Raw genomic sequence first — 13,128 nt, forward strand, 5'->3', positions numbered from 1 at the left:
ATGAGGTACAGTGAAAATTACACACACAAAAACAAATTGCTTAAACTCATTATATATATATATATATATATATATATATATATATATATATATATATATATTATTAATTTTTTTTTTTTTGGCTGTATGTCAATCCTAAGAATCATTCTTGTAACTTAACAAAATACAGAAAATGTTACAAAGTAAGAGTACAGGGCTCCTGGCAGATGGGAGTGATAAGTCACAACTTGAAAATGCCAGTATAGCACACTATAAACCTGCATTGCCTCCAAAACAGAAAACAATCACACTGGTTTTCAAACACAAGCTGCGCACTTCTGTCTTATGAAACTTTTCACTAAGTTTCAGTATCGTAAGTAACATGGTTTTCCCTTAATCGCTATCCTGGCAGCAGTGTCCAAAATAGGGTTTTCTTCAACTTTCATGCAATAAAACATAATACTTAACAGCATAATGACCATCAAATTTTTTATAAAAAAATAAAAGTATCATGGATATTCAGAAAATGTGATATGGAAAGGTCTCCAAGGACATGGAAGTTAGGGTCACACTTTCAAAATGCCAAAATGTAAACAAGAGATAACTGTACTGAAATGATTTTCTTTCCATTTTCAACACCTTTTTTAAAACAAAATGATCAATAAACTGTCATTTTTAAATGTTCAACTAGGAAAATTGTTGACATAGGAAAAATATCAATAGAACAATTTTCAATGTCCAATTTGCTCCATTTGCAGATGCTGAACATAGTGAATGATTAAATCTGACAAACTGCAATGATGAGTTCCTTTCCATTTATGATACTTTATTACACAATGCACAATATTATAACAGGTTTACCGTCATTTTTATATAATCAACAAACAATATTGTTAAGAAGCAGAAAATGTCAAAACAACACTTTTACATATCTTATTAGTTCCATAATGAGACTGTTAACATGCCTAAGAATTAAATCTGAAGAAATAACAATTATATACAAAAAAACAGAAAATGCACAGCACTTCTGGTGGATGGGAGTATAAAATCACATCTTGAAGATGCTAGTGTTTGAAAAATAATTTTAAAAAAATTTTAAATAAAACGTAAAAAATTCCAATAAAGCTGCTATTCAAACTTTTAATCTAGCTGTATTAACTTGATATTAATAACCCCACCAAGTTTGAGAAAAATAAAGCACTGTTATGCATCTATAGCATGTTGGCATAACACATTCTTTTTGTTGTAAATTATTTGCAATGTTAAACACCATTTATCTGCACAATTATCACCAAATCCTAATTTTGTGACACAGTTAAGAGAGCTAAACCTATGGGACTTTACAGGGAAATCTCAAGGAGTGTTTTATGTAATCTCATTTAGTGGCCAATTGAAAATTAATGAGTAGGCAAGTGACTTTATAGACCTTAATTTAATTAGTGATCACCCAAGGGACAATTTTAAAGACTGCTATCCATACAGTACCGTCATATACCACAAAGGTGTTGCATACATGCTGAAAAAAGTGAAAAAACAGCATTACTTCCCTAAAAATGACCCGATCATGCTGATTTTCAAACTTGACCAGCGTATTATGAATACTCATTAGTTCTGCAAGTTTCAAACCAAAAGGTTAAATGGTTTTCCACTTATCATGTTATCAGTGTTGCATATATGCTGAAAAAAGTGAAAAACAGCATAACTTCCCTAAAAATGACCCAATCATACTGATTTTCAAACTTGACCTGCGTATTATGAATATTCATCAGTTCTGTAAGTTTGAAACCAAAAGGTAAAATGGATTTCCACTTATTGTGTTATCGGTGCTGCATATATGCTGAAGAAAGTGAAAAAACAGCATAACTACCCTAAAAATGACCCGATCATGCTGATTTTCGAACTTGACCTGCGTAATATGAATATTCATTAGTTCTGCAAGTTTCAAGCCAAAAGGTAAAATGATTTTTCACTTATCATGTTATCAGTGTTGCATATATGGTGAAAAAAGTGAAAAACAGCATAACTTCCCTAAAAATGACCCGATCATGCTGATTTTCGAACTTGACCTGTGTATTATGAATATTCATCAGTTTTGTAAGTTTCAAGGGAAAAGGTAAAATGGTTTTCCACTTATCGTGTTATCGGTGCTGCATATATGCTGAAACAAGACAGCACTGTTCTGCAATGGGTTTACTTCCATTTTTAAAACACTTTTTTAACATAAAACAAAATTTTTTAACATAAAACAAAATAAACAGTTTTCTACCACTTGTATATGATCAACTAAGAAAATTGATGAGATGGGAAAAAAATCAATAGAACAGTGTTAAATGTCCAATTTCCTCCATTCTGAGATAATGAATATAGTAGATGATTGAATCTGACAAACTGCAATGATATTTGTTTATTTCCATTTTTGACACTTTATAACATAATACACAATAACAAGTTTACCATCATTTTTACATAATCAACTAACAATGTTATTAAGATGCAGGAAATGTCAAACAAACACTTTTACGTATCTTATTAGTTCAATAATGAGACTGTTAACATGCCTAACAATTGAATCTGAGGAAATAAGAAAAAACAGCATAACTTCTAAAAGAATGGCCCGATTATGCTGATTTTGGAACTCAACCTGCGTTTTAGTTAGTTTGACTACTCCTGTGAGTATAATGACAATTGGCCTATCTGTTTTTTATGTACAGACACAGATGTGTCTGTACATATAGCCATCATCTGCGTCTGTCGTCGCCGTCGCCGTCGTCGCCGTGCACTTTTACCGATAACACGATAAGTGGAAAACCATTTTACCTTTTGACTTGAAACTTGCAGAACTGATGAATATTCATAATACGCAGGTCAAGTTCGAAAATCAGCATGATCGGGTCACTTTTAGGGAATTTATGCTGTTTTTATGTACAGACACAGATGTGTCTGTACATATAGCTATCATCTGCGTCTGTCGTCGCCGTCGTCGCCGTCGTCGCCGTCGTCGCCGTCGCCGTGCACTTTTACCGATAACACGATAAATGGAAAACTGTTTTTTCTTTTGGTATGAAACTTACAGAACTGATGAATATTCATAATACGCAGGTCAAGTTCGAAAATCAGCATGATCGGGTCACTTTTAGGGAATTTATGCTGTTTTTTCACTTTTTTCAGCATATATGCAGCACTGATAACACGATAAGTGGAAAACTGTTTTTTCTTTTGGCTTGAAACTTACAGAACTGATGAATATTCATAATACGCAGGTCAAGTTCGAAAATCAGCATGATCGGGTCACTTTTAGGGAATTTATGCTGTTTTTTCACTTTTTTCAGCATATATGCAGCACCGATAACACGATAAGTGGAAAACCATGTTACCTTTTGGCTTGAAACTTACAGAACTGATGAATATTCATAATACGCAGGTCAAGTTCGAAAATCAGCATGATCGGGTCATTTTTAGGGAATTTATGCTGTTTTTTCACTTTTTTCAGCATATATGCAACCCCGATAACACGATAAGTGGAAAACCATCCTACCTTTTGGCTTGAAACTTACAAAACTGATTAATATTCATAATACACAGGTCAAGTTCGAAAATCAGCATGATTGGGTCATTTTTAGGGAATTTATGCTGTTTTTTCACTATTTTTCAGCATATATGCAGCACCGATAACACCATAAGTGGAAAACCAATTTACCTTTTGGCTTGAAACTTGTAGAACTGATAAATATTCATAATACGCAAGTCAAGTTCGAAAATCAGCATGATTCGATTATTGTTAGGGAATTTATGCTGTTTTTTCACTTTTTTCAGCATATATGCAGCACTGATAACACAATAAGTGGAAAACTGTTTTTTCATTTGGCTTGAAACTTACAGAACTAATGAATATTCATAATACACAGGGCAAGTTTGAAAATCAGCAAGATCGGGCAATTTTTATGGAAGTTATCCTGTTTTTTTTTTTTTTTTTTTTTTCAATTTTTTCAGCACTTTTATAACACCGATAACATGATAAGTGTAAAAATGTTTTTCCTTTCCTTGGATTGAAATTTACAGAACTGGTGAATATTTATTATACGCAGGTCAAGTTTGAAAATTGGCATGATTGGACTATTTTTACAAAAGTAATGCTGTTTTTTTCCCTTTATTCAGCATACATGCAACACTGATAACGCATTTTAAGGAAAACCAATCAGCCTTTTGTCTTGCAACTCACAGGAGTGATCAATCTGACCAGTATACAGATCAAGTTTGAAAATAAGCTTGATCAGTTAAGTTTTGATGAAGTTATTAGCCTTTTTGTATATAAGTGGTTTTTCTTCAGATTTAATTCTTAAGCATGTTAACAGTCTCATAACGGTACTAATTGGATATGTTAAAGTGTTGTTTTAACATTTTCTGCTTCTTAACAATATTGTTAGTTGATTATATAAAAATGACGGTAAACCTATTATCCTGCATTGTGTAATAAAGTATCAAAAATGGAAAGGAACTCATCATTGCAGTTCGTCAGATTCAATCATTCAGTTTGTTCAGAATCTCCAAATGGAGCTAATTGGACATTATAAATTGTTCTATTGATATTTTTCCTATGTCAACAATTTTCCTAGTTGATCATTTAAAAATGACAGTTATGATGGTTTTATGTAAAAAAAGGTGTTGAAAATGGAAAGAAAATCATTTCAGTACAGTTATCTCTTGTTAACATTTTGGCATTTTGAAAGTGTGACCCTAACTTCCATGTCCTTGGAGACCTTTCCATATCACATTTTCTGAATATCCATGATACTTTTATTTTTTTATAAAAAATTTGATGGTCATTATGCTGTTAAGTATTATGTTATATTGCATGAAAGTTAAAGAAAACCCTATTTTGGACACTGCTGCCAGGATAGCGATTAAGGGAAAACCATGTTACTTATGATAATCAACCTTACTGAAAAGAGTGAAGTGCAGCTTGTGTTGGAAAACCATCGTAATTGTTTTCTGTTTTGAAAGCAATGCAGTACAGTGCTATTTGGTGCAATAAATGTATATGGATAGTAGGCAGTTAATTCAGGGTTATAAAATAATTTGCTTAATTGATTTTCAAGTTATTTCAGGGTTATAAAATAATTTGCTTAATTAATTTTCAAGTGGGTATTAAATGAGATTACATAAACACACATTGAGATTTCATTGTAAAGTCCCATCGGTTTAGCTTTCTTAACTGTGTCACATAATTAGGAATCGATGATTATTATGCAGGTAAATGTTATTTAATATGGAAAATAAGTTTACAAAAAAAAATTTGTGTAACGCTTACATTAATGCTAAAGATGAATAACAGTGCCTTATTATTCTCAAACTCAATAGGGTTATTCATATCATGTTAGTAATTGTACAGCTAGATTAAAAGTTTGAATAGCAGCTTTATTGGTATTTTTTGTTATGTTTTATTTTACATTTTCTTTTAATTTTTTTATGCTGTTTTTTCACTTTTTTCAACATATATGCAACATTAATAACACAATATAAGAAAAACAGCTTAGCCAATTGTCATTATACTCACAGGAGTGGTCAATCTTACAAAAATGCAGGTTGAGTTCGAAAATCAGTGTTATCGGGCCATTATTTTAGAAGTTGTACTGTTTTTTCAAATTTCCTCAGATTCAATTCTTAGGCATGTTAACAGTCTCATTATTGAACTAATAAGATACGTAAAAGTGTGTGTTTGATATTTCCTGCATCTTTACAACATTGTTAGTTGATTATGTAAAAATGATGGTAAACTTGTTATCATGTATTGTGTAATCAAGTGTCCAAAACGGAAATAAACTCATATCATTGCAGTTTGTCAGATTCAATCATCCACATCTGCCATGATGACCATGATGGGAAAACCGTGTTCATTATGATTGTCAAACTTTCAAAAAAGAAACACAGGACTAAAATGCAGCCCAAGTTGGAAAAGCAGTCTAATGGGCTTCTTTTTCTGGAAGTTATTCATTTTAGTGAAATATTCATTATCTTTTTGGCATATTCATTGTGGGACTCGGAGCTCCCATGGACATGAAGCCGGATGGTAATCAAATTTTCTACATGTTCATGCTATTTATAGTCAATAATCAAAAATTGGTGATAATTATTCTATAATTTATTATGTAATGTTACATCAAAATTGACAATAATCTTTTTGCACTGCTACTGCAAACATTATGAAAAGAAAACTGTGTTATTTATTATTATATTTAACTTAAGAGTATGATTTTTAGGATTGGCATGCAGTTCAAATTAGAAAGCCAGGTCAATTGGGTTATCATTTATTATTGAATTTAATGCAATTTTGTGTGAAATTTCATTTTTCTCATTCTGGCACTTTCTAAGTATAAACTTGAACTCTGATGGGCCTGAAGCCTTATGCTTTTACTCTCATCGGTGTTACCTGTTGTGCAAAAATTAAAATTTGATGTTGACTGTGCAGTTAAACATAATGTATTATTGCATCAGAAGTTGTAGTCTCCTATTTTGTGCATTATTGTTTTGTGCTCTTCTTAAGTTGTGACTTATGGGCCTGAAAGACCTTTGAGAGGGTCAGTCTATAAATTTCCCTTGGGTATCACTTCGCTAATTTCAGTTATAAAGTAATTTGCCTAATTGATAGGCTACATAAAGCACACTTGTGATTTGAGATTACATAAAGCACACTTGTTGATATTTCCCTGTAAACTCCCATAGGTTAAGCTCTCTGCTAGATTAATAATAAGGAAGCAGTGATAATTATGCAGGTAAATTTTGTTTAATATTGCAAATAAGTTTTATATATATATATATATATATATATATATATATATATATATATATATATCAAACTGAAAGATTAAAAGTTTGAATAGCAGCTTCATTGGAATTATATTTACCTCTGCCAAGGAGGTTATATTTTCACCCCTGTTTGTCATCAACATAACTCAAAAAGTTATGGACCGATTTTGCTGAAATTTTCAGGAACTGTCAGAAGTGGGCCAAAGAGGACAAAAATCAATAATAATCAACAATTGCTACCTTGGCAGAGGACTGCACTCTCGGAGTGCTTTTCTAGTTTTGTTGTTTTCCTTTATAATTTTTTCTCAAACACTTGCATTTGTGACTTTAAACTCTCATCCGCCTGAGACTCTGACATTTCTGTTTTTCCACATAAGCAGTTGTATTGTTTTTTATGTCTTTAAACGTTATGTTACTTATGTAATATTATTTTATGCACTGTCATCATTTTTCAAATATTGAGACTTACATCATGTGAATTTGAACTCTCATGGTCCTGAAACTGTAATCTTATTGAAAGGGTAGATTGAGACCATCTTCTGGGACTTCCGGAAGACAGTCAGGTTATTAAGTTTATATTGCCTGGTATCTATTTTTTCTTCTGTTGGAAGACCATCAAAATGGAGGATGGATCAAAATAGATACTTTGGAATACTGTCAGAAAATATCTCTGGGTCCGCTCATGTTATTGACCATTTTACCTGTTGTGCATGATTAAAATTCAGTGTTGACTGACAGTGCTATTATAAGCATTATTTATTATTGCATCAAAATTGACAAAATGACCTATTTTGCATCTTTATTTTCTGTTTTTTGTCTGTACATTTGACAGCTTTGCTGCCTTGTCTTATATTGTGTTATTAATGTTGCATATATGTTGAAAGAAGTGAAAAAACAGCATAACTTCCCTAAAAATGGCCCGATCATGCTGATTTTCGAACTTTACCTGCGTATTATGAATATTCATCAGTTCTGTAAGTTTCAAGCCAAAAGGTAAGATGTGTCTGTACATATAGCTATCATCTGCGTCTGTCGTCGCCGTCGTCGTCGCCGTCGTCGCCGTCGCCGTGCACTTTTACCGATAACACGATAAATGGAAAACTGTTTTTTCTTTTGGTATGAAACTTACAGAACTGATGAATATTCATAATACGCAGGTCAAGTTCGAAAATCAGCATGATCGGGTCACTTTTAGGGAATTTATGCTGTTTTTTCACTTTTTTCAGCATATATGCAGCACTGATAACACGATAAGTGGAAAACCATTTTACCTTTTGACTTGAAACTTACAAAACTGATGAATATTCATAATACGCAGGTCAAGTTCGAAAATCAGCATGATCGGGTCACTTTTAGGGAATTTATGCTGTTTTTTCACTTTTTTCAGCATATATGCAGCACCGATAACACGATAAGTGAAAAACCATTTTACCTTTTGGCTTGAAAGTTACAGAACTGATGAATATTCATAATACGCAGGTCAAGTTCGAAAATCAGCATGATCGGGTCATTTTTAGGGAATTTATGATGTTTTTCACTTTTTTCAGCATATATGCAACCCCGATAACACGATAAGTGGAAAACCATCCTACCTTTTGGCTTGAAACTTACAAAACTGATTAATATTCATAATACACAGGTCAAGTTCGAAAATCAGCATGATTGGGTCATTTTTAGGGAATTTATGCTGTTTTTTCACTATTTTTCAGCATATATGCAGCACCGATAACACCATAAGTGGAAAACCAATTTACCTTTTGGCTTGAAACTTGTAGAACTGATAAATATTCATAATACGCAAGTCAAGTTCGAAAATCAGCATGATTCGATTATTGTTAGGGAATTTATGCTGTTTTTTCACTTTTTTCAGCATATATGCAGCACTGATAACACAATAAGTGGAAAACTGTTTTTTCATTTGGCTTGAAACTTACAGAACTAATGAATATTCATAATACACAGGGCAAGTTTGAAAATCAGCAAGATCGGGCAATTTTTATGGAAGTTATCCTGTTTTTTTTTTTTTTTTTTTTTTCAATTTTTTCAGCACTTTTATAACACCGATAACATGATAAGTGTAAAAATGTTTTTCCTTTCCTTGGATTGAAATTTACAGAACTGGTGAATATTTATTATACGCAGGTCAAGTTTGAAAATTGGCATGATTGGACTATTTTTACAAAAGTAATGCTGTTTTTTTCCCTTTATTCAGCATACATGCAACACTGATAACGCATTTTAAGGAAAACCAATCAGCCTTTTGTCTTGCAACTCACAGGAGTGATCAATCTGACCAGTATACAGATCAAGTTTGAAAATAAGCTTGATCAGTTAAGTTTTGATGAAGTTATTAGCCTTTTTGTATATAAGTGGTTTTTCTTCAGATTTAATTCTTAAGCATGTTAACAGTCTCATAACGGTACTAATTGGATATGTTAAAGTGTTGTTTTAACATTTTCTGCTTCTTAACAATATTGTTAGTTGATTATATAAAAATGACGGTAAACCTATTATCCTGCATTGTGTAATAAAGTATCAAAAATGGAAAGGAACTCATCATTGCAGTTCGTCAGATTCAATCATTCAGTTTGTTCAGAATCTCCAAATGGAGCTAATTGGACATTATAAATTGTTCTATTGATATTTTTCCTATGTCAACAATTTTCCTAGTTGATCATTTAAAAATGACAGTTATGATGGTTTTATGTAAAAAAAGGTGTTGAAAATGGAAAGAAAATCATTTCAGTACAGTTATCTCTTGTTAACATTTTGGCATTTTGAAAGTGTGACCCTAACTTCCATGTCCTTGGAGACCTTTCCATATCACATTTTCTGAATATCCATGATACTTTTATTTTTTTATAAAAAATTTGATGGTCATTATGCTGTTAAGTATTATGTTATATTGCATGAAAGTTAAAGAAAACCCTATTTTGGACACTGCTGCCAGGATAGCGATTAAGGGAAAACCATGTTACTTATGATAATCAACCTTACTGAAAAGAGTGAAGTGCAGCTTGTGTTGGAAAACCATCGTAATTGTTTTCTGTTTTGAAAGCAATGCAGTACAGTGCTATTTGGTGCAATAAATGTATATGGATAGTAGGCAGTTAATTCAGGGTTATAAAATAATTTGCTTAATTGATTTTCAAGTTATTTCAGGGTTATAAAATAATTTGCTTAATTAATTTTCAAGTGGGTATTAAATGAGATTACATAAACACACATTGAGATTTCATTGTAAAGTCCCATCGGTTTAGCTTTCTTAACTGTGTCACATAATTAGGAATCGATGATTATTATGCAGGTAAATGTTATTTAATATGGAAAATAAGTTTACAAAAAAAAATTTGTGTAACGCTTACATTAATGCTAAAGATGAATAACAGTGCCTTATTATTCTCAAACTCAATAGGGTTATTCATATCATGTTAGTAATTGTACAGCTAGATTAAAAGTTTGAATAGCAGCTTTATTGGTATTTTTTGTTATGTTTTATTTTACATTTTCTTTTAATTTTTTTATGCTGTTTTTTCACTTTTTTCAACATATATGCAACATTAATAACACAATATAAGAAAAACAGCTTAGCCAATTGTCATTATACTCACAGGAGTGGTCAATCTTACAAAAATGCAGGTTGAGTTCGAAAATCAGTGTTATCGGGCCATTATTTTAGAAGTTGTACTGTTTTTTCAAATTTCCTCAGATTCAATTCTTAGGCATGTTAACAGTCTCATTATTGAACTAATAAGATACGTAAAAGTGTGTGTTTGATATTTCCTGCATCTTTACAACATTGTTAGTTGATTATGTAAAAATGATGGTAAACTTGTTATCATGTATTGTGTAATCAAGTGTCCAAAACGGAAATAAACTCATATCATTGCAGTTTGTCAGATTCAATCATCCACATCTGCCATGATGACCATGATGGGAAAACCGTGTTCATTATGATTGTCAAACTTTCAAAAAAGAAACACAGGACTAAAATGCAGCCCAAGTTGGAAAAGCAGTCTAATGGGCTTCTTTTTCTGGAAGTTATTCATTTTAGTGAAATATTCATTATCTTTTTGGCATATTCATTGTGGGACTCGGAGCTCCCATGGACATGAAGCCGGATGGTAATCAAATTTTCTACATGTTCATGCTATTTATAGTCAATAATCAAAAATTGGTGATAATTATTCTATAATTTATTATGTAATGTTACATCAAAATTGACAATAATCTTTTTGCACTGCTACTGCAAACATTATGAAAAGAAAACTGTGTTATTTATTATTATATTTAACTTAAGAGTATGATTTTTAGGATTGGCATGCAGTTCAAATTAGAAAGCCAGGTCAATTGGGTTATCATTTATTATTGAATTTAATGCAATTTTGTGTGAAATTTCATTTTTCTCATTCTGGCACTTTCTAAGTATAAACTTGAACTCTGATGGGCCTGAAGCCTTATGCTTTTACTCTCATCGGTGTTACCTGTTGTGCAAAAATTAAAATTTGATGTTGACTGTGCAGTTAAACATAATGTATTATTGCATCAGAAGTTGTAGTCTCCTATTTTGTGCATTATTGTTTTGTGCTCTTCTTAAGTTGTGACTTATGGGCCTGAAAGACCTTTGAGAGGGTCAGTCTATAAATTTCCCTTGGGTATCACTTCGCTAATTTCAGTTATAAAGTAATTTGCCTAATTGATAGGCTACATAAAGCACACTTGTGATTTGAGATTACATAAAGCACACTTGTTGATATTTCCCTGTAAACTCCCATAGGTTAAGCTCTCTGCTAGATTAATAATAAGGAAGCAGTGATAATTATGCAGGTAAATTTTGTTTAATATTGCAAATAAGTTTTATATATATATATATATATATATATATATATATATATATATATATATATCAAACTGAAAGATTAAAAGTTTGAATAGCAGCTTCATTGGAATTATATTTACCTCTGCCAAGGAGGTTATATTTTCACCCCTGTTTGTCATCAACATAACTCAAAAAGTTATGGACCGATTTTGCTGAAATTTTCAGGAACTGTCAGAAGTGGGCCAAAGAGGACAAAAATCAATAATAATCAACAATTGCTACCTTGGCAGAGGACTGCACTCTCGGAGTGCTTTTCTAGTTTTGTTGTTTTCCTTTATAATTTTTTCTCAAACACTTGCATTTGTGACTTTAAACTCTCATCCGCCTGAGACTCTGACATTTCTGTTTTTCCACATAAGCAGTTGTATTGTTTTTTATGTCTTTAAACGTTATGTTACTTATGTAATATTATTTTATGCACTGTCATCATTTTTCAAATATTGAGACTTACATCATGTGAATTTGAACTCTCATGGTCCTGAAACTGTAATCTTATTGAAAGGGTAGATTGAGACCATCTTCTGGGACTTCCGGAAGACAGTCAGGTTATTAAGTTTATATTGCCTGGTATCTATTTTTTCTTCTGTTGGAAGACCATCAAAATGGAGGATGGATCAAAATAGATACTTTGGAATACTGTCAGAAAATATCTCTGGGTCCGCTCATGTTATTGACCATTTTACCTGTTGTGCATGATTAAAATTCAGTGTTGACTGACAGTGCTATTATAAGCATTATTTATTATTGCATCAAAATTGACAAAATGACCTATTTTGCATCTTTATTTTCTGTTTTTTGTCTGTACATTTGACAGCTTTGCTGCCTTGTCTTATATTGTGTTATTAATGTTGCATATATGTTGAAAGAAGTGAAAAAACAGCATAACTTCCCTAAAAATGGCCCGATCATGCTGATTTTCGAACTTTACCTGCGTATTATGAATATTCATCAGTTCTGTAAGTTTCAAGCCAAAAGGTAAAATGGTTTTCCATTTATGGTGTTATCGGTGCTGCATATATGCTGAAAAAAGAGAAAAAATAGCCTAAATTCACTAAAAATGACCCAATCACGCTGATTTTCGAACTTGACCTGCGTATTATAAATATTCATCAGATCTGTAAGTTTCAAGCCAAAAAGTAAAATAGTTTTCCACTTATCGTGTTATCGGTGCTGTATATATGCTGAAAAAAGTGAAAAAAACAGCATAAATTCCCTATAAGTGACCCGATCATGCTGATTTTCGAACTTGACCTGCGTATTATGAATATTCATCAGTTCTGTAAGTTTCAAGCCAAAAGGTAACATGGTTTTCCACTTATCGTGTTATCGGTGCTGCATATATGCTGAAAAAAGTGAAAAAACAGCATAAATTCCCTATAAGTGACCCGATCATGCTGATTTTCGAACTTGACCTGCGTATTATGAATATTCATCAGTTCTGTAAGTTTCAAGCCAAAAGAAAAAAC

The sequence above is a fragment of the Lingula anatina genome, chromosome 1 (assembly GCF_051362555.1).
Source record: "Lingula anatina isolate TDL-2025a chromosome 1, LinAna3.0, whole genome shotgun sequence".
In the NCBI taxonomy this organism is placed as follows: Eukaryota; Metazoa; Brachiopoda; class Lingulata; order Lingulida; family Lingulidae; genus Lingula; species Lingula anatina.